Source organism: Diadema antillarum, unplaced genomic scaffold (genome assembly GCF_040938485.1).
Source record: "Diadema antillarum isolate AM-2024a unplaced genomic scaffold, OU_Dant_1.0 seq00000842_RagTag, whole genome shotgun sequence".
Lineage (NCBI taxonomy): Eukaryota > Metazoa > Echinodermata > Echinoidea > Diadematoida > Diadematidae > Diadema > Diadema antillarum.
Genome location: NW_027271717.1, coordinates 283,209 through 306,324, shown reverse-complemented (window position 1 = coordinate 306,324; position 23,116 = coordinate 283,209). Strand labels below are relative to the sequence as shown.

The window sequence follows — 23,116 nt, the reverse complement described above, 5'->3', positions numbered from 1 at the left end:
AGCCGAACTTGACTTTTTTATATTATCTGAAAGAGCGGGTCTTCTTTTACATTATGCTAAAATTTGGTATCATAAAACGGGCAGGAAAGTGTGTTTTTAGCAGTTTATCTCAAACATTTTTGGTAGAATAGTGTGATTATGTGTGTCTTTAGAATCCCTTTTTCATTTCTGAAAAACCTTGTCCACACTCTTCACTTTCAACTCTAATAACTTTTGAAAGGATGGTGATACTGCTTTGAAAGTTGGCATTAATTATGGACAGAATGTTTTAATGAGGCATGCTTAATTTCAGTTTAATCTGATAATCCCTTTATTGTTGTTACTCTGGTGGTTTACTTCCTGTTTTTGTCCCATTCATCGCACAGCCAGCACAGTTTGGTAAAGATTAAGCGCTTGAATAGACACTGTACTTCAGAACCTCTTTTCTCAGTTCATACTTTTCCTGAGTTTTTGCTTTCTTTCCAATATTTAGATAGGTTAGGAGAGTCCATTTGATTTGAGTTATACATCATTTTAAAGCTTAAAGTCTGCTCTTTCAGAATATGGTCTTAACTAAAACTTTATGTCTGGCGACTTTTTGTTTGTTTTGAGGTGCAGTGTCACATATTGAATGTCATATTTGTTATTAACATTCTTAATGTTCACTCTGAGATTCCAAACACATGTACAAACATGCTCCTGGTGCATTTTTGCAAACACTTTTTTTTTTGCAAGTGTGAAAGCTCTCAGTAGCAATTTAAACAAGCAAGTTACAGGTCATGGTTTGAGTATGGATGGTGCAAAGCACTTTACTTCGTATAGATGAAAATTGAATTTCCAAAAAAAAGGCTTTTCAGGAATTCTTTTAAAAATAAAAAATTCTGGTTCAAATTTGTACTTATATACATACATTACTTACAATTTATACTCTTCCTTTCTTACTTACTGACTTACTACTTTTTACTTATATACATGTACTTTAATACATAAATACACACATACACACACAATAAGAGTTACTTCCTTCTTCCTCTGAGTCGGCGATAATGTCTAAAGTCAATGCAGTCACAATCAATGCAGTGAATCTTTTGTCTCAACAGCTAACCTTCAAGTGGAGTATCACAGATGCAAACTGACAGACAATCATGACAAGAAGACTCATTCATTTAACCCTTACTGTGCCAGCTACTTTGGATAGTGTATACACTGCAAAAAGTCCGGTGTTAAATATGAAACACCGAGCTGGTGTTAAATTTCCGGTGCTCATTCATGGTGTTAGATTAACACCTCCGGGTGTCATTTCAAAACATAAAATTGTTTTTTTAATAGTTTCTTAGTTACTGAATTTCTTGTTAATTCTTAACTTCAACAAGACAATGAAGAATTTTCCGATAAAGTGCTTGATTTTTGCAAAAAAAAAATGTGTAAACACATTTACACCACAGTAACACCAGTTCGTGTGGTCTCCTATTGAAGCTGGACGGGTGTTATACCATTGAAATTAACACCACCAATATCAAATCAACACCATGTGGTGTCATTAATGAATTAACTCTAGCGCAGTGTCAAAAATATCACCAGCCACAGTGTCAAATTAACACCACGAAGTGCCAGGTGAACACTTTTTAACACCGTCACGATACATTTTCTATACCTGTGGGTGTGGTCCTCTATTGAAGTTTGATCGGTGTTAGATTTAACACCCATGGTGTTAACTCTAACACCGATGTTTTTACAGTGTAATGCTATGAGGTTTTTTTATGCCAATCAGCATTCAAAGTACACAAAGGATTAACCCCTTCTGTGCCAGGCACTTTAGACATTGTATACAATGCTATGAGGTTTTCTGTGTCAATTGCCACTCACAGCACACAATAGTTTAAACAGAAAAGAGAATATAAAAGTGGAAAGGTCAGAAAATAGTACTTCACTTCAACATAAGAGGAAAAACAAGGGACACACTGACAACCACTGATAGACACAACTATTCTAGAAATGTTCTGTTCTAGGGAAGACTAGAATAGTACGTTTGTACCTTTAAGATACAAACTAGACAATAATCTACACACCAGAATTGTACATCGATACTTATAAATGCTGAAGAGATAGGTCATCATTTTACCCCAAAATAAGTCTTTTACATGATGTTTTTGTTGTTATTCTATGTCTCCCTTTATTTCTTGTACAGTTATTCTATTCTTCTCTTCATTTCTTGCACATTGTATAAATCGCAATCATCATAAAATTTTCAAGGTTACCATGGAAGATTCAGAGCCTCTGAAGAAACACTGAATAAGTTTGCAATTGTCTGAATTATAGGAAACTAGAGTAATTACTTCTTTATATAGGCCCATTCCTACTTGTGATTGGGTATGTTACAATCTACTCTAGATGAATATGACACTAACATGCTTGCTCATAAAAGTTTTTGAGAAGTATACTAGAAAAACAAAACATTTCTGATATTGAGTACAAATCTCAAAACTATCCTTCATGATGTGAAGTCACAATTTATTCAATTTATTTAATGTGGAACTGTATGAATCCTCCGGAAAATTCTTTTGTATACTTTGAGGCATCACACATAAAAGAAATAGTACATTTTTGGCGGAAAGTGTGTATTCTTTCCACAATTCCAGATCAGGTGTAATGATGAGGTTTGAAATTCATACATCTCCCTTGATAAATGAAAAAGAAGAATTCTCTCAAAGATCCCCCAAGTTTTGTTAATCTATGATCTCTTTAAGCATTATCATTTTTGTTTGTATCTAAAAATAAAATCAAACTGTGCACTTCGTGACTCAAATCAAATTTGTTTTTAAATCTTGATTTTCCTCAGAAAATCTTCTTTTACTATAATCAATGTATCATTGTTGTATTTTTGTGCATAATTTTTTTTTCTTCAAAGAAGGATTTCAGAAATGAATTGAAATTGAACTTGCACTTGAATTCAATAAGCAACTGCCAAATTCAACATTCTTGGGATAAATTCTCCTTTCAATTTGAAATAGACCGTTGGCACACACACACAAAAAAAAACACACGCACACAGAAATCTCAGTGGAAGCGCATTGAAATTATTGATTTATGAGTCTTATTTAAATGACATTCCCTGTAGATGAAGGAATCACACCAAACTGGTGCTGTATGAATGTTTAGAAAAATATCTCTTTGTGTTTGTGCTTTTCTGGGTCCTGTTGCATGAAACTATATATCTTTAACCCACTGAGGATGGACTGATTTTGCTACAACATGCATTTCCCATAGATACCTGCCCGAGTATACTTGAGACTTGTCCTCAACAGGTTAAGACAGATGGTTACTCTTCAATCAATGGTAACTACAAAGGTAACACCAGTTTTACAGCCAATCAAAAAGCTAAAATGTCACCGATGATTATCATTGATTTCATATTAGATATTAATTGTAGAGTTACTATAGTTTTATACAACACAGCACTGGTTTCAATAAATGAATGAAAATCCTTGCGTCGAGTTGTTTTTTTACTGCAACTGATTGACAAATTGCCCTACATCGAGGTAAATACACCCAGAATTAATCAGTAGTAGTAGCCACAATAAAGATCATGGGCAGACATACTAGGGCAGGATTCAAACCTATAACCTACTGATCACTGGACAGGTGTCCTATCCACTAGATATACATATCCAGGAGGTTGCACACTTGTCGGAGCATCTCCAGCATGAATATCTTTAAGCCAATGATTTTTATTACGGCTATTCCTCAACACTGATTAAATTGGTGCTTAATTACTTCAATGTAGGGAAATGTTTCAATCAGTTGCAAGAGCCCTGTTTTGCATTAAAAGCACAATCCCAAAACATATATGACATTTAGAATTCCTGATATTATTTTACTTTCAATCCTCATGAAAATTCTCCTACATTGTCTACTTGATTTTACTTTATTTCTGTGAATGAAGTGGAATATGGAGTAATGTGGTAGCTTAAAACCTGCCAATATGGATTTTGCTAGAAGTGAAGTTGTTAATCATTTAGCATTTTAGTTTCTTAAGTGCTCTGGTAAAAATCTTCAATCTTCATTAACAATTTATGTTTGCTTGGCTATCATGACATAATTTAAGATCACTTACCAATCCTATCAAATTTCCCATTTCTTTTGGTAATTCGTGACTATGACTGCAAGAAATTTGACTGTGACTATGTCAGTCAAAACTATTTTAAACAATTCTTGCATTATTGTATGTTTCCTGTTACTTGGGACATTACTACAGATTAACAGAAACAGCCCCCTCCCCCCCCCCCCCCCCCCCCCCCCCCCCCCCCGCACAGGTAATTTAACCTCTACAAGAAGTTTGACTATGACTATGTCAGTCCAAACTATTTTAAACAATTCTTGCATTATTTGTGTGTTTCCTGTTATTTGGGACATTACTACAGATTAACAGAAACAACCCCCTCCTCCGTGGAGGTGATTTAACCTCTACAAGAAATTTGACTATGTCTATGCCAGTCAAAACTATTTTAAACAATTCTTGCATTATTTGTATGTTTCCTGTTACTTGGGACATTACTACAGATTAACAGAAACAACCCCCTCCCCCCGCACAGGTAATTTAACCTCTACAAGAAGTTTGACTATGACTATGTCAGTCCAAACTATTTTAAACAATTCTTGCATTATTTGTATGTTTCCTGTTATTTGGGACATTACTACAGATTAACAGAAACAACCCCCTCCCCCCGTACAGGTAATTTAACCTCTACAAGAAGTTTGACTGTGGCTAAGCCAGTCCAAACTATTTTAAACAATTCTTGCATTATTTGTGTGTTTCCTGTTATTTGGGACATTACTACAGATTAACAGAAACAACCCCCTCCTCCGTGGAGGTGATTTAACCTCTACAAGAAATTTGACTATGTCTATGCCAGTCAAAACTATTTTAAACAATTCTTGCATTATTTGTATGTTTCCTGTTATTTGGGACATTACTACAGATTAACAGAAACAACCCCCTCCCCCCGTACAGGTAATTTAACCTCTACAAGAAGTTTGACTGTGGCTAAGCCAGTCCAAACTATTTTAAACAATTCTTGCATTATTTGTATATGTTTCCTGTTATTTGGGACACTACTACACTCAGATTAACAGAAACAACCCCCTCCCTCCTAGAGGTACATTTGTAATTTAACCTCTACAAGAAGTTTAATTACATTGTTTGTTTGTTTTGATGCTTTCACATCAACAACCAATGAGAATCTCCAGATTTGCACTCTTAATATTGATTCTAATTTAATGAGCAGGAAATAGTTGATGTCTGTATGTATACTATTTTTATTTGTGTACTCTCAACATTTTAGTCGTCATTGTTGATGTTCTTGGAAGTGCAATAAATAAATGAATACAAAATACATAAATAAATAATGGAGTAGATGAAAAGCTGAGCATGTCAATGAATAAATGAATAAGTACATACATAAATAGGCAACATGTTAGCAGATGCCGATGAAAGCTTTATGAAGCCTGCTTTTCAACGAAAGTGACACAAAAGGAAACCTTTCAGCATTTTGAATAGAATTTTCGGTGATGGGGTGTTTCACAAGGACAAACGTGGGCTGTAGCCTCATTACATAGAAAGTTTGTATAGAAAACCACAGGATCGTGGGTGACAAAACAGGTGGTACAAACACAAACTGATCTATGAAATATCACCAAAAGAACATCAGGGACACACTTCTGTGGGACGAACATGATATAAATTCTTTTATGTTTTGTTTTTGGGGGTTCTTTTTATGGGGGTTACATATTAAATTGATGTTGAGAGAGCTGGGCAGGGGGAGATCGGGAAACAGTTCCAATTGAGGGCTCTGAAGCGTTATTAAGGGAGGAATAAAAGCAGGGAGACACGGTCGCGGGGACTTATTACGTGCTCAAAATAGCATTTCGAAACCACAGATTGAAACTTTCGGTAATAATTCATGACTTTGCAATGCCAGTAGCTGTCATCTTCGAGTGAGTGAGTCTAGGCAGAAACCAGTAAAAAAACCTTTTTGATATTATGCAATTTTCACAAGGTTGGCAGTACCGAAAGAGAGAAAAAATCTACCCCACCTAAACATCATACCAGGAGAAAAACACTGCACTATATCGGCCTTCATAGAACCATCGCATATCATTTTATCAGAAGCCTATGCACATTTAATTTATACGGTAATATCTCAAGGGAGGGGCATATTGTGCCATTCAAATCCGGTGCAAAAATTCAAATTGGTTTGGTGACATAAGAGCTTGCCAAAATACTTATGTTCAAATCACATGAAATGTGTTGCCAGTCAGTGAGAATTATGAGACTGACCTACGACTATTTCATGTATTTTCTCTGTAGTAAAAATAGAAGCATGAATACCTCAGCACTCCACTAACACAAGACTTCGTGAACACACAACCATTTAGTCTAGATTGGGCAACGGCATCAAAAAAGAAAGGAAAGAATACTATTAAAGTGAGGATAAGTTAAGTATTACAGACAAATAGATCCATTATACAGGAATAAGCTAGGGGTGTATACAAGAAGGAGAGGTTTAAGAAGAGGAGAAAAACATGCATTATAACAGAAAATAGCACCCAGCGAAACTGCTCTCTACGCTAGAGTGTACAATTAGGAAGTAAAAGGATGGGGTTATATATTGTGATTATATCATCGGTTAGAAGACAATTTTTTGGATGGACTTCAAACAATACCTCCGATTTGCCTGCAGCTTTTTCAGGTGACGGCTATGGTATGCAAGAGAGGATAATGATAAAAAGAAATGGAGAGAGAAAGAAGAAACAGAAATAAGGGGTCTGGTAACCCTTTGCACTGCCAAAGATAAACATGATGAAATTGGGGGATGAAAAATCAATGTCAGAAAGTCGTTATGATCCAAATGCATTTCAAAGGCACATTTGCATAATGTATACAGCCACAGCAAAGATGAAGTTTAAAAGCATGGCCCAAATCCAAACGAGATAATACAAATGGAACTTAAATACCACAATACATTCATCACAAATGATAAATGAAAAATTCAAAGTAAATAATCAATGCAGCTGGTGCAGGTCGTATTTGTGATGTGAGATGATGGTGCACACAAATTAGTGATGAAAGATTTAATATGCAAAAAAAAAAATGATTTAGGTTACGTGAACTAGCTCCTCCCTCACGAAACAAATTATGCATCATACGTCTATTTCTAACTGCAAACATTGATGAAGTCAGAATGGTGTAATGCATGGATTACTTTTCTGATGCAAATACTGATGTCATGTGTTGAACACCCGGTAAACAAATGAACTAGCTCATCCCTCACACTGTAATATGTCATTTTAAAGAGGAAAAACAGTCTTCTTATGAAACAAATTATGCATCATACATCTATTTCTGACTCCAAATATGAAGGAAGTCAGAACAGTGTAATACGTGGGTTACTATATTCAGATGAAAATATTTATGCCATGTATTTGCACACTTGGTAAATCTTCTGAAACGTGTCTCGCCCACAAGATGGTATTACAGGAGTTGCAACTGTGACATCAACCGACCATCACATATTGACGTCCTCAAAAAAGACGGACCTTTGGAAGGCTAATACACATATGTGCATCTGCGTGGAAACTGCTCAATATTGCGATAGCTGAGGCAATACACTTGTATCTCTCTGACAAGGGCAGCAATATGAAGACACACTATCCTTGCACAGCTGCTTTAATATCATGTAACTTAACCCATTAGACGCAAAGGTTCATCAACCCTACATTTGGTCCAATCCATAGCAACTGAGTGACTGCAGCATACAGTGACATGATACTGCTAAGATATTTCTTTTCATGAAATGAAGAAACAGAAGCATATCACATTGAACACAATTATAAAGGAAAGCCATTACAATTTTGCAATTTACAACTTCTGGCCTACATGCCAGTAAAATGGCTAGCATGGTATTCTATGGGTTATACACATACACACACACACACACATACACTTTAGGAATGTTATTAAAGTATTACCGTTTGCAGAACACTTCAGTGCCTTCCGATTCAAATAACCCCCCACTCCCCCCCCCAAAAAAAAAAAGGAGCCAAAAAATTGCCATGCATGATAACAATAAAACTTGAAAATTTTGTAATACCATTTTTACCATATCATTCCTCATAATTATACTACGCCTTCCTCTGCTACGGCTCTCGATACTATGTTGCTTTTTTTTCTTCTTGGCAACTTAAAAATGACTTTTCTTTATCTTTAGCCACGATGTTCAGGCGGGATGAAAATTTGGTTTTCTTTGACAAGAGTACTCTCTCCTCCACCGCTGCAGCCACATTTAACCCATTGAGGATGGGCTGATTTTGCTACAACACGCATTTCCCATAGACACCTGCCCGAGTATGCTCCGGACTTGTCCTCAACGGGTTAAGAGGATATCACCAGAGCACAAATCCAGACAATTGTAGCAAACTGTCCACCTGAAGGTATTGAATCTGGACAGATAAACGTGGCCACACCCGATCAGCCATGGCATCATTTTCTATTTGCCTATTGGCTTCATCAACAATTCTAAATGAAAGCTATGGGTTTGCTCGTCTCAGATTAAACTTGTATTTTAACAGCCTGTTGCAGCATCTAGTGCAATAGAATGGCTAATACAATGGTGGCACTTTCTCAATATCGGAATTTGAAAAAAAAAATCACTGGTAGATTTGACAACATGGGTGGTTATGAGGGGTAGATCTCAACTGCTTGGACATAAAATGTCTTATCTGTATATCAACCCATTGAGGACGAGCTGATTTCTCCATAACACACATTTCCTATAGACACTTGCCCGCGTATATTCGGGACTAGTCTTTAATGGGTTAATCATCGACAGGGCCATGCTATTCATGAATTGCACTTTCACTCCATGAAAATGGACAGGTTTTGCGCTGGCCGAATTTCAAGTCTGTTCGGTTCTCGCTGTATTGCTTCCTCTTTTAAGTAGAGCTCACAAGGAGTCTTGATAGCAGACTACTATGGTCCCTTGAAACCAAACCAACCAATAAAAACCTATGTGGTACACTGTGCATTATAGATATCCAAAACACACACAAACACAGACACACACACACACACACACACACACACACACACAGAGCAAAAGCAAATTGTGACAGGAATCTACTGTAAAAGTGGTTTCTTTCGCGGTGGTTTTATTTTCGCGCTTTTCGCGCTTTGAGGTTGAACCGCAAATTTAACATCACGCGAAAATGTTTTGAACTCGTCGCTTATACAACGCTATCATTACTGACCGCAAATTTAAACACACGCGAAAAAGTCCACACTGATGGAAACCGCGAAAGTTCCTGTACGCGAAAGAAACCACTTTTACAGTATGTAGCAAATTCCTAGGAAGAAAAGAACTGTTCTACTACAGTCTTAACATCAGGAAAAATCAATGTAATCTACATTTACATGGCAGACATGCAATTTCACAATGGTACAAAGAAGAAATGTTCTACCATAAACAGGCAGAAATATGCAAACTTTGCCTGATGTATAGATGAGAACTTTTTGCACAATTATCAATATCACAAAGAAAATATCTAAGCCTCAATTCTTGTGAATATTTTTTTTCTCTTGCAAATAGGATTTTTTAAAAAACCTTATGCAAGACTTCACTAATCACAATACATTGTTCTGAGATCTACAGAAGTCAGCATTCAACAATGCAATACACAACCTTAGATCACTTTATCAATACTTAATTACAGATGAGAGTTGAATTCTTTCATGAATACCGTCTGCTCCTAGATGGTATGTACAGTGACGACACTTTAGTCAGTCCATAATTTTCCAACTCAATTCCAAGCAGACTGCCTCTCATGCTAAACTTGTGCTAGAAACATGCATGTATACTATGGTCCTCTGAAGACAAGGGCCCCGCATTTTCCTCTAGAATACATCATCAGTACTTTTATCACACTCTTCTTTTTTTCATGATCTAGAGAGACGGGCATGCATATACAGGAACCACTGACAGAACATACCTTGCGAAAATAAATGAGTTAGAACACACCTTGCTAAAATAAATGGGTTAGTTCACACATGCAATCTGGGTGATCATCATGATACGCATACCTATAATGCTCTTAAATGCAATATGCATTATACATTGAATATATCAAATCTTTAAATTCTGCTTACTTTCATCTCTTTCTTCCTCTCTCTATCTCTCTCTCTCTCTTTCTCCTTCTTGCTTCCTTGTATATAAAAGGGAAGATGCAACATGTTCAGATAGTAATTTTCTAAATTCACTCTCCTACTTCAAAGGTATTGAAACTATTAAAGCAGTGTAGATATTCTTACTTTCTATTGAACTTTCGTTTTGCCATAAATCTATTTAGTCATCCACATAACCCATACATGCACCTGCTGGGATCTTAATGCAATTTAGAAGCTGTTGGCGCTCGAGATTATTTCAACCACAATCACTCATATAACTATTAACTGTACTCTCTCAATTTCACAATGATGTCACTTACACTTACAAGAAGAAAACTATGGAAAACTATATATCAATTGAAAGAGAAAAAATGGTCTTTGATATAAAATGTAAATCAGAATAGTCTGCTGAATCATGTGACATCACATGATATTAACTTGATTATGAAATACAAATTTATGAATAATGATATTCACTTATGAAAAATATAAGTCATTATACAAAAAGACAATTTATCATTTTTGAAAATTTTCATGTAAGCTTTCGAATTGTATATATCTCATAAGGTATATGCCCCTGATGCTTATAAATATGAAGAAATATTGAATGGAAACTGACAAGTAAAGTTCTGTGGACTATGAATAGTGTGGTCTAACCCATAAACCTATGGATAGGACTAGAGTTAATTAAGAATGCTTATGACATTGTTTGATCTCAGGTAGATGTAGACCTATTCTGTTAGCTGTAAACTTCTAAAAAGTGATTGCCCATCCAAACAATAGTAACAGGAAGTGAGGTAAGGGATTGTGGGATGCAGAGGTCAGAGTTCAGGTGCTATCTAAAAGCTCCATTTATGACATTATCATTATTTCTGCTATGGATTACCCTGTAGATCTGTGTTAAGGCAAACTATATAGGATATCCTATAGATCAAACTGATATGGGTTAACACACATAATCATGCACCTGCACACACTCACACACACATAAAATATCTCTGGCAAGTAAAAGTAAGCTGCTTTTATCTATAGGACAAGCAAGAATTTCAACTACAAGCCTATCCTGTTGGGTTCATAATACTTGGGCATTAAAAAGAAAATAAACTTCCTCCCTCCTCCTCATCCTCCTCTTCTTCTTCCATTTCCAACTGTATTTGTTCTCTTTTCAAATTGCTATCAACTTTTAAAATCCTCCATTAAAACCCACAGCCTGTTTAAGTTATGATGATTCCAGTCAGATGGAGGCAGCATAAACTATGGTCCACCCCCCCCCCCCCCCCCCCCCAAAAAAAGTGAAGCTTCTGTACATTCTGCGTTATTTAGACTAGGTTTGACTCTGGCCAATATCCTTGAAATCCAATCCTGGTGTTTCTTTGGAGTACTAGTTTTATAAAAGCTTCCACTTCTAAAGAGCACTTCACCTCCCCCCCCAGGTCTACCCACACTGCCACCGCAGACAGACATCTACTTCAAAGCAGAGAAAACATACAGTAAAAGTACATGCATTCAGAGGCACTACCATCTATACATTCACATTATGCGGACTAAAAACTGGATAGACCGTACCATTCACTGCTGTGAATGCAGTCTTCAGCTCATTCCAAAGCTGTTCTAGTTTGAAAAACTCAACACAAAGTCGGCTACCCTCCCCTCCACCTCCAGAAAACTGGAGGATAAATCACTCAAAAATGAGTGCAAACAACTTCAATTTCTAGCTGGTATACTTCGCATCAGTTCTCTTCTACTACAAAGGATACTACGATTCCTCTTTATACATCTGTATTAATGCACTTCATTATAGGATACCATTAAAACATTCAAAGCTAACTTCTTGATTGATAATAATACTAAAGTGGACACTACTGCAGTTGGCCATCTGTTTTCTTTTTTAAGCATAACTTTGAAGAAAATAAACACTGTCTACACACTATTACATATTATATGATTATGTGTATCTATAAAATTAAAGCACATACAGATACAAATATGTATATCATGATATGAAGAGTTTGTTTGCAAAAACCAGTAAGTCAATTTTTGAAGATTTTGAAGTACGGTCTCTGTCATAAAGTACAAAATAATACCTTTTAAATGATATATTGGTCACTACATATAAAGCTACATTTTTGAAGTTATGGTCAAAAGAAGCAAAAATTTTCTGATTATTCTCCTTATTTTTCTTGACCTTTAATCGCAAATATCTCCATTTGGTAAATATGGACTTATCAGTTTTTGCAAACAAACTCTTCATATATTTGTATTCATGTTGATGATTTTTCAACCAGGTGATATCAAAGACTTATAATCCCTCTTAAGCTAAAACCACCAGGGAATGTGTACCCTTCTCTTTAATCCAGCTCCTAAAGTAAAAGGAAGAAAAATGCATGTGAAGCCAACTCTGGCAATATATCCTTTACAGGTGTCTAATTCTTCATTCTCTTTGAAGATATTTCTATGTGATGAAGTGGGGCAAATCAAACATCAGTCTAAAGCTTAAGATAGCATCTAACGAATTCAGATCTGCCAAAAACTAAAAAATTATTTTTCCAATATTACATGCAATTTGTGATGACATATCACATATTTGTGTATGTATTATATATTTGTATGTATGTATGTATGTATGTATGTATTTTATTGTGTATATATGCATAGTATAAACATGCAGTAGGTGTATTTCAAACATAGAACATTCATCATGTCATGTAGTTGGAACTAATACAAAATTTAGACTGAAGCAACTGACTTGATCAACATTAAGCAACTGACTTGGATGCACGCTGGCAACTTCTCAACTAATCATTATATTCGGTAACAAGTATAAATGACCCTTCATTTACATTTACAGTGGACATCATTAATCTTGACCACTGACTTACGAGTGCTGACCTCTATATATCTACTTACATTGCTCACATTATTGACATCCACTACAACACAAATGTATGTCCCCATTAGACTTTCTAAACATTTACAGCAGGAAAGAGGAAGGCTTTAACTATAGCTTTGTGACCTTTGACCTTACAATTTGACCTTACATCCTGTAACTTCAACCAAATAACTGTCTATTCATTCTAAAAAAGTTACATGTGTTGGTATTCTTTGTACAAAGTTACATTATCCCAGCTGAAGCTATGGTCAGAAAACTAGATTTTTGGTAGAAGTACAAAGGCCATGATCTTGATCCCTTTTATCACAATAATTTCATTCCAAAGCATCTGTTTCCATAGTGACAACTGGATCACAACGTCGCTGCAGGACAAGACCTCGTATTTGAAATTTTGGTGAAAATGACCTTTTTTTTTGATTAATGGTCAGATAATCAGTTCAGTGATGTGCAGTCCAAATCCTAGCTGTTTTACCCCCCAAAATGAAACCACCATGGAATGTCAAAGGAAAGGCTCTCCCATTTGATACAGTGCCTTGGCTGCCATGTTTATTGGCTCTCCTGAACATTTGACATTTTGTAGATACGAGGTCTTGTCGCCCCAGCCACAATAAACATTAGAAATTCTCAGCTGAAGTCAAGCTCCAGTGATGTTGCCAAAAATTTTCTCAGTCCACATATAATACACCTCATGGAGCACACATACATGTACCTGGCCACAAAATAAATAAAATCCAACAAATGACTTAAAGGGATGGTACAGTACTGGTGGAGATGAGAATTGGGCTTTTAACATTTTGCGAGATACCATGAAAACACTTATGAAATAGTACAGAGCTCTGCCATTTAAAGAGGAATTCAAAGTTTATTTGATGAAAATCGGGTTTGGAATGACTGAAACATCCAAAAACAAAGTAAAACAAAGCGATCGTAATAAAATGTGGGTTCCACACTTAATTAGAATCGCTCTGTTTTGAATATCTCAGCCATTTCAAAACCAATTTTCATCAAATAAATGTTGAATTCCTCATGGAATTACATGCTCTTTCATATTTCATAAGAGGTTTCTCATTATCTCACCAAAAAATGTTAGAAACCTGAAATTAGGTCTCAACCAAAACTCTACGATCCCTTTAAACCATTTAGTGAAATGAACTTAAGACAGTGTGTACAATGTTATGGAGTTTCCCATGCCAATCAGCACTCACAACACTCAAAGGATTAAAGGATAATCTGAAAATGATGCCTCCAGTGCAATCAGGGTGATAGGCATAGAGAGAAATTTACATGATGTTCAGTGTATCTGTTCTTTGACCCTGTCTGCGCCAGGGACTTTGGATAGTGTGTACAATGGTATGGATCTATTCTGTGACAGTCAGCACTCATAGGCCCGAATTCACAAAGGTGGTACAAATGAAACCATGGTTTAAACCATGGACAAAAACCATGGAGCGCCAAGTGTCGCATGGAATATTTCGTTACGAAATCAGTCATTTCGTCGATGAAATAAATATTTTGTAACGAAATGACAACATTTTGTAACTAAAAGAACATTTCATCCACGAAATGATAATTTCGTTAACAAAACAGTCTTTTTGTCAACGAAATGATCTATTTTGTAACGAAATATTCCGTGCAACACTTGGCGCTCCATGGTTTTTGTCCATGGTTTAAACCATGGTTTCATTTAGGTACCACCTTCGTGAATTCGGGCCATAGAGGATGATATAACAATATACAACCTTGTATGATGATGACGATCAAACAGCATTTATATAGCACCATCTATCTGCAAAAACATTCAAAGGCACCCGACTCCCACAATGTGTCACACATCATTAACAAAGTTGCTGGAAAAGATAGCTCTTCAGTCAAAAGATCTTCATTTCAAATGATTATGAGAGCATATATTATGCTGAGGATTACATGAATTTGGGGTTCTCAATCACAGAAATAGGACTGCAATGAAAAAAGAAAAGGTGGTTTATACCTTGTTGGATCGTAGCGTGACCCGCCCACCGCAACGCGCGCACGACTTGAGGTTGCAGTAGTTGCAGGAGTGGCCCACGCCGTCGGCAAACTTCGTCTTGTGGCAAATCTGACACACGGCGCCGTTCTGCTGGGCGTTCTTTGTCTTGTTCTCCTCGCTGATGGACTTCACGTTCTGCTCCGCCCGCGTGATGTCTTCTTGGAGCGAGCTGGAAAAGTACAAGAATGAAGGAATAAAATAAAAAAAACATTTTGTACTAAAAAAAAATGCACACTATTGTACATAAAAACTGGTTTCAAATATGCAAGGCTTTCATCACACTTTCTTGAAATGGATTCACTTGACACAAGCATACCATATATCTTTCTTGATGCACTTACGCACATATGCAACACATAAACATATATGTTTATACAACACCTCAGAATGATGTCGAATTGTGATTGGCCAAGAACATGTCACATGACATTCAATAGAAAATACCTATCAAACTCATTGAGAGTGACAGCCATACAATAGGCCCCTGGCAGGGGCCTATTGCACGGCTCAAAGGTACTATAGCACGGCTTCGCGGGGGGCTACTAATGCATGGCCGCTCACCAAAGTTCTGTGGCTCACAGCAGCAAAGCGCCAGCAAACTACATTGTACATGCTGGCCGGCTGCGCTGCTGCGCTGCTGGTAAGTCTCACAGTCGACCAGGCAGGCGCGGCGTGGAGTACTGCAACGTTATACGTGTACGCGCAGCTACTTTACCTAGCTAGTTACATGTATTGCTGCCTTTATACCTACTGCTGTGTTTTTACTTTTGACTCTGATCTGCTACGTGGACCACAGTGATCCCAAAATCAAGACTTCATTTCAAGTTGAGAAACCGTAATTTGATTATTTTTCTGTGTTTTTTTACAAAATCATTTTCAGAAATAGACAAAGTCTAGACCTACTACTAGATCTACCGACATCTCAGATCGGCCTAACAGTCAGGCCTATTTTTAAACTCGATCTAACGTTAGCGTAGAATGGGTATAACGCTAGACCCTGCGGAGTTTGTGATTCCTGACTGTGATCTGTGTGGTCAAATCATGACGAGTGTTTGAAAGCAGTACACAGGGTGGTTTACAATTCTCGGCCTAATTGTTACATTTATTTTTGGGCCTTCCTGAGTTGGCGGTCACTAATTTAGTACTGTTATTGTGGACAAGGTGTTGTATAAAACGAATAATTTATGATTTTGTTCGTGCATTGGGGCACGTAATACCGCACTCGGCGCGAGATTCGCCACTGGTCTATTCCATGCGGCGCTACGCGCCTTGTTGAATAGACCAGTGGCTTATCTCGCGCCTCCTGCGATATTCGTGCCCTATGCACTCACAACTCATAAATTATTCGTATAATATATTTTCCCTATACCTACACAGTATAACTTATACACACACACACACACACACACACACACACACATATATATATATATATATATATATATATATATACATATATATACAGCGTACATATATTTCCACATCATAACCTCTGAAGTTTGAGAGATGATTGAGCAGTTTATGCATGTATGAAACATGGATGTATTCATCTATTTATTTCTGTAACCAACCATTATACATTTGTGACATCCCCAAAAGGTAAATTACAAAAGCTGCCCAGCCATCTCTCATAACAAAACAAAACAAAAAAATCACGATATGCATCAGAGTTTACTACAGGCAAAAAGGAGTAACAATTTTCCCAAATGAAATATTCCTCCTATAAAAGTGAAAATATTATAAATATGTCAACAAAGAATGAGAGGGATACTGCTTTCCCATCGAGTATCAGTGGTAGAAATTTTTCCCCACTCAGCCAAGCAAAGGTTTGAACAAATATATCATGTAAAACTGGACTCTAGTGGACACATGTTTCTCTCATCTAGCGTAGCTAATGAGGCAGCACAGTACCCCCGTAATAAAAGTGCATGCATCGCTAGCGCACTTGACGGCTCTTCACAAATTTGCAAATAATCCCAAAACGGCTAATAAATGTTCACATTCTTCCCATTATTTTTCTGCCACTCGTCATCTTTTTCTTCATCTTCTTCTTTTCTTCATCTTTATAATCTCCTTCATGTTCTACTTCTCCTTCATCTTCTTCTTTTCTTTTTCTTTTCTTCATCTTTATAATCTCCTTCATGTTCTACTTCTTCCTCAGCTTCTTCTCTTTTTTTGTTTTTCTTTTTCTTCATCATCTTCATTTTCTACTTCTTCATATTCTTTTTTTTTCTTTCTTTTCTAAATCATCTTCTTCTTCTCCTCTTCCTTCTCCTTCTTCTTCATCCCCTAATTCTTCTCTTTCTGCATTTCCCTTCCATTTTTGTACCTGACCAGGGCTGAAAAACTTGATAGCCAAGGCACATCAAAGTTTGACACTGAGAAGTCTCGGGTAACTATACGAAGCGACATGCCACACCAGCTGACTTTAAAAGATTTACCAAAAATTGGTCAAACCAAAAATTGTGACAATCAGTCTTGAAATATATATCACATCCTCAGGATTACGCAACTGACTCTTTATGACACAACCATGAGATTTGAAAGGACTAATATGGAAAACATACTCAAGAGTATAAGTAGTGGCATACATCCACAGTACAATTAAGGTTGCCTTACAGGTACCTTAATAGCCCAAGCATGCTAATGATGATGACAACGCTGGTAAGATGAATTCTACCAGCTTATGATGGTTGACACCACAAAAAGAAAGACAATTTCTTTTACTTATGTCATCACAACATATTAGATACATTCGTGACTGTAAACTGGCATGCCCAACAGACTGGTCTATTAACAAATTGATTATCAATTGCCCCCTATCAATTGGAAGGGGGCGGTTGAACAATATCATCGTTCAGCTTTCTCTTATGTAGTTGCAGCGAGCTCTGTGAATAGAGGTAAGCCATGTGTGCTAGTTTATAACAGGTGGCACACAAATGTACATCTTTACAGCATATGCCTTCACATTATACACACACAAAGTACTAGTAAAGGTCATTTTATTGCATCAACCTCCATTTTGCGGTTGGGGGGGGTGAAGGGAGGGGCATGCAAAGGGAGGTATTCTTTTAAGAACCACTTACGGACACGATAGGGTGTTCGTGAACAATTCCTGCTGAATTATAGATGACAGAACGCTAATACACTCTCCGGTTACTCATTGGATCACCCCCCCCCCCCCCCCCCCCCACATACGTGAATGGGGGGACACTTTGTGGTGACCGGGGGCCTAGTGAAAGGGTCAGTTGGCTCGGACAAAGGCTGGACGATCTATCATATCGGACATGGCTGCTATTGTTGCAGAGCTGATCTCTTACACCATTGTTTTCTCTCTTCAACTGGTCCTTGCATATCAAAAGATACACACTGCTGTGCCACCTAGTAATTGGCTTGAATATCTTACATCAAGAAAATGTATCAGCCTTGGATATAAGTTTTCATAGTTGTGCTGTCATTCTTATCATATGTAAAACATTTACAAATATGTTTATTATAGATATTTACTTAAATCAACAAAGAAATAACTACAAAAGCATACTACTTACATAAACAAAAGGAGAGAGTGCAGCAGATCTGAAATATGCTTTCAAGTATTTACTGACCACCGTTATATGAACTTCATCAATTTTTCCCTGAATAACAACTTATTTTGTTTTTCTGTTGCATATAACTTTGCCCTGTTTAATCAAATCTCATCAAACACCATTTTTTCCCCCTTGAAATTACAGCTGATATGCATGATTCTATAATTTGACTTCAGGCAGGTCATTGTTCATATATTTCACAGAAAATGAAGTTTGTGCAATAAAGCTCATATTTTCACCAATGTCACAGAGTTGCTCACATTAGGCAATTCCTGAATTACCGCTCCTACACGTTTGTATTTTCAAAACAATTTTGTCCTAGATCTAACACAAAATGATCTCTGCCTGTAGACCTGATGCATTCAATGCAGTTCTGCTGGGATAAAATATGGTAACATAAAGGATGATTGAAAGAAAGAAAATGCAGACAGGGAGGAAATGACAGCAGAAACACATTAAAAAAAATCTACCTTAGATAGTCCTTTAAAAACAACAACATAGTTTCAAGTTACTGGGTATAAAACAGTAGTATGTGACATACAGCACAATAGTTGCAACTATACTTAAAAAGTAAAACTTGTCATATCAGTATACATAAAAATATGATCTTGATATTCTATCAGAAGGGTTAGATTTTTAATATCACACTTCTATAGAATGATAGATGATGCTTTTGTGATACGAAGCTGACTTGAAAAATGTATAACCAAAACAAAGCCGAAACATCTCAGATTATGTAATGAACAAATAAGGGAACAGAGCAACAACAACAACTACAACAACAACAACAACAACAAGTAATCATAATTCCAGTAAGGCAGCCTTTTTTTAAATTAAGCCTATCAAAATCCCTGAAGTTAAACATAATTTCATTGAAAAGGAAAAAAGAATGTGGTCATTACCTCAATGAAACAGAACTTGGCAAAAACTTAAACCGAAACAGAACACAGCATAGAGGATACAATATTGAAAATATGTCTCTCTTTATCTCTATCTTTGTCTGCCTCTAGCATAAGAGACAGAAAAAGAGGAAGAGAGAGAGAGAGAGAGAGAGAGGCAAAGACTACAGGAATGTAAGACCCAGAGCGATATGCCCGAACTTATCTCCGATATATACTCCCGTATCCCATTTAGCAAATTCCATTCCACTTGAGCACTTTCTTCATAACTGAGATCAGGTCAAGCATGCAGGGATGGTATATGTCCCTCGGAGTGAGAGATGATTTCACATCACTTTTCTCTCTCCCTTTTACCTCTTCGATTTCTATTCCCAATTCTCTCTCTCGCTCTCCCTTGCTCTCTCTTGCTCTTTCTTGCTCTCTCTCTCTCTCTCTTACCCAATATACATGTATATGTTTTAAGTCATTGACTTCCATAACTAAACAAGTCATGGACAGAGTCTTTGGGATTTTAGAATTGCGCAAGGAATGCGTTGATATATTCCTAAAACTTTCTCTATTCCCTATGTGCTCTGGACTGTCTATGTATCTCACTCCCTATCTTTCTCTCTCTCTCTCTCTCTCTCTCTCTAACCCAATATGTATGTTTCGACCTATTGACTTCCAGGACTATGGTAACTTAGAATTTGTAAGGAGTGAGTTAAAGGCATAATTCAACATTTGCAGATGAAACAAAAACCCAGCATTAGTGATTTAAAATAGTTCTAAAATGTGAGTTAGGGATAGAAACAACCACTGTAAAAGCTTAAATCCGTAAAATTGATGTTCAGTATTATCAAGTAAACAAAATGTGAACAATAGTTATAATAAAAATGTTTCCAGACTAAACCGTCTACAGTTACATTTTATTTAGATAAATACAGATATCTCCTTATATTTTAGGCTTTATCGCAAGAAAAAAATAGGATGTTTTGTGGTACAACAGACCTACACATTGCATAAAATGTCATATCTTGAAATTTTTTTAAATCATTGTTCCCAAAGGTAAACAGGACATTTAATGTATTCCTCAAACTTTCTACATTACTTATGTGCTAATGGACTCAAGATGTATACCCCCTCTCTATCTTTCACAAAAGAAGAACAGAATCAAAGATTTGAAGATAAAACAGAAGACAGAGAGAGAGAAATAGAAAGCATTTGAGACAGGATAACAAAGTCAGGACATTCAAAGGATAGACGGAGGGTGAGAAAGAGAAACTGAATGTAGAGGGAGAAAGCATTAGGAGGAAAAAATGAAGAAGGCAACATAATCAAGACTGGAAGAGAAGATGGACAGAGTGAGTGAGAGAAGAGAGGGAGAGGGAGAAGAAGAGATAGAAGAAGAGATAGAGAGAGAGAGAGAAGAGCTGAGAGGGATGGGTGGACATAGCGTGATGAAAAAGTTGGACAGTGGATACTGGTGATTTTAATGTATACACACACACACACATATATATATCTATATATCTCTCTCTCTCTCTCTCTCTCTCTCTCTTTATATATATATATATATATATATATATATATATATATTCATATATCCATCCTTCGTTTGATATATATTACATTTTCGAAGCGTAGCATTCCGCTGGTTGGAAATGGGCAGCAGCGGAGGTCAGCGTTGCGAATCGCCGGGTGATATTTTATGATCACGCTCCAGCGCTGATGCGCAGCCACCCACAAAGATAATATGACTCTTTCTCATTCTCTCTCTCTCTCAAAAAAAAAAAGATACAAGGAAAACGATGGTATGCAGGGGAATAGAGAGGATTATCAGCTTAGACAAAATTGTCAAATTATTCAAATAGCTCATCTTTTTCTTACTCATCACTGGATATTGTAAAATGCTGCTTTTGTGACTTTAGGCATTTTATAAATGAACTGAACTGAACTGAACTGAACTGAATAATACAGTGATATCATTCTCTGGATCAACCAACGTCTTGACACGGCATCCCAGCTGTCGCTTTAACATCTGTCCACAATAAAGCAACAGAAGTAATAAAATTACGTACTTAAAGGGGAGCTTCATTGAACATGCATATGAATTTTGTGAAAAGAAAAAGCTGAGTTTGAGGAAAATTGGACTGTATGTTCAAAATATGACATTATTACATGAATTTTATAAGGTTTTGGTCAATTCTATGTGTGATGTATCTCCCTCAGAATATGACCTTTACTAACAATTAATGTATGTAGTAGAACAATATAACAAAAGTATGAAGGGAATTTTTTTTAAAAATGACTTTCCCAAGCACTGGAAGATTTCTTAACCTACCCCTTCAGAAAGTATGGACAAAAGTTGATAGGCACAGCTTCGCCCACTTATACATATACATGCCAAGTTTCATTAGGATACCTTTAACGTTTTTTTAGTTACGCTGTCCACAAAATTGATTACCGACGGAAGGACGGACGGACAACTCGAAAACATAATGCCTCCGGCGACACTTCGTGGCGGAGGCATACAAAGAAATGAAGAAAACTTCCCTTTAATCTATCATCACAGAAAAAAAGGACATGTCTGAGATAGCCAAGATCAGTTAAAGGTTTTATCCTTAAGATAAAAAGTTGTAATTGATGAGCATTGAGCAATATTCAACAACTTCGCTTCTATCCATCAAGTTTTTCAATTATGTAACCACTTTGCTGGAGATGTCATGGCATACAGTAAGAAAAGTTTGAACAGGAATATAGATAAAGGAATGAGCTTGAGAAGGATTTTGGAATGAACTGGCGAGATACACTTCTCTTCATGATAAACTTGGGTGCATCAATCAAGCAAAGTTTGCATAGAATACACATCGCAGAATTATCTTTCTTGTGTCTAAAGTGCATAATTATATATTAAGAATCTTTGATGTAAAATAAACATATTTATATGTACATAGATATACATGTATATGAAGAGTTTGTTCGCAAAAACCGATAAGTCCATATTTGCCAAATGGAGATATTTGCGATTACAGGTCAAGAAAAATAAAGAGAATAATAAGAAAATTTTTGCTTCTTTTGACCATAACTTCAAAAATGTACCTTTATATGTAGTGACCAATATTTCATTTAAAAGGTATTATTTTGCACTTTATGACAGAGACCGTACTTCAAAATCTTCAAAAACGGACTTATTGGTTTTTGCGAACAAACTCTTCAAATGCACACACGCAGAGACACACGCATATATGTGTGTGTGTATATATATATATATATATATATATATGTACTGTAGGTACATACATAACTGTACACATGTCTAAGGCAGGGGTCGACACAAACTTTTTTGGGGAGGTTGCCCTTTAGGGCCATTGAAATCTTTGAATATGAAATTTGGGTGACCCAAGAATGACATGTAGTCGCCCAAAACAAAAGCAAAACTAAAAGCCTATTTTGAACCTTAGCTGCCCTATCGCACCACCGGGCTACTGCTAATGCGTCGAGCCTTGAATACAGTACGTCTGTGTGTGTTTAAAAGAA

General features: G+C 36.5%; 1 protein-coding gene across 1 annotated transcript in view; it reads right to left on the bottom strand.

Annotated features, from left to right (window-relative positions):
* LOC139740217 (uncharacterized) overlaps window positions 1-15,204 on the bottom strand; it is an 82,425-nt gene extending 67,221 nt beyond the window's left edge. The window contains exon 1 of the mRNA XM_071650801.1: window positions 15,076-15,204. The gene's annotated coding sequence lies outside the window, so the exon portion shown is untranslated. The remainder of the gene's footprint in view (window positions 1-15,075) is intronic.
* Between the last annotated feature and the right edge of the window lie 7,912 nt (window positions 15,205-23,116).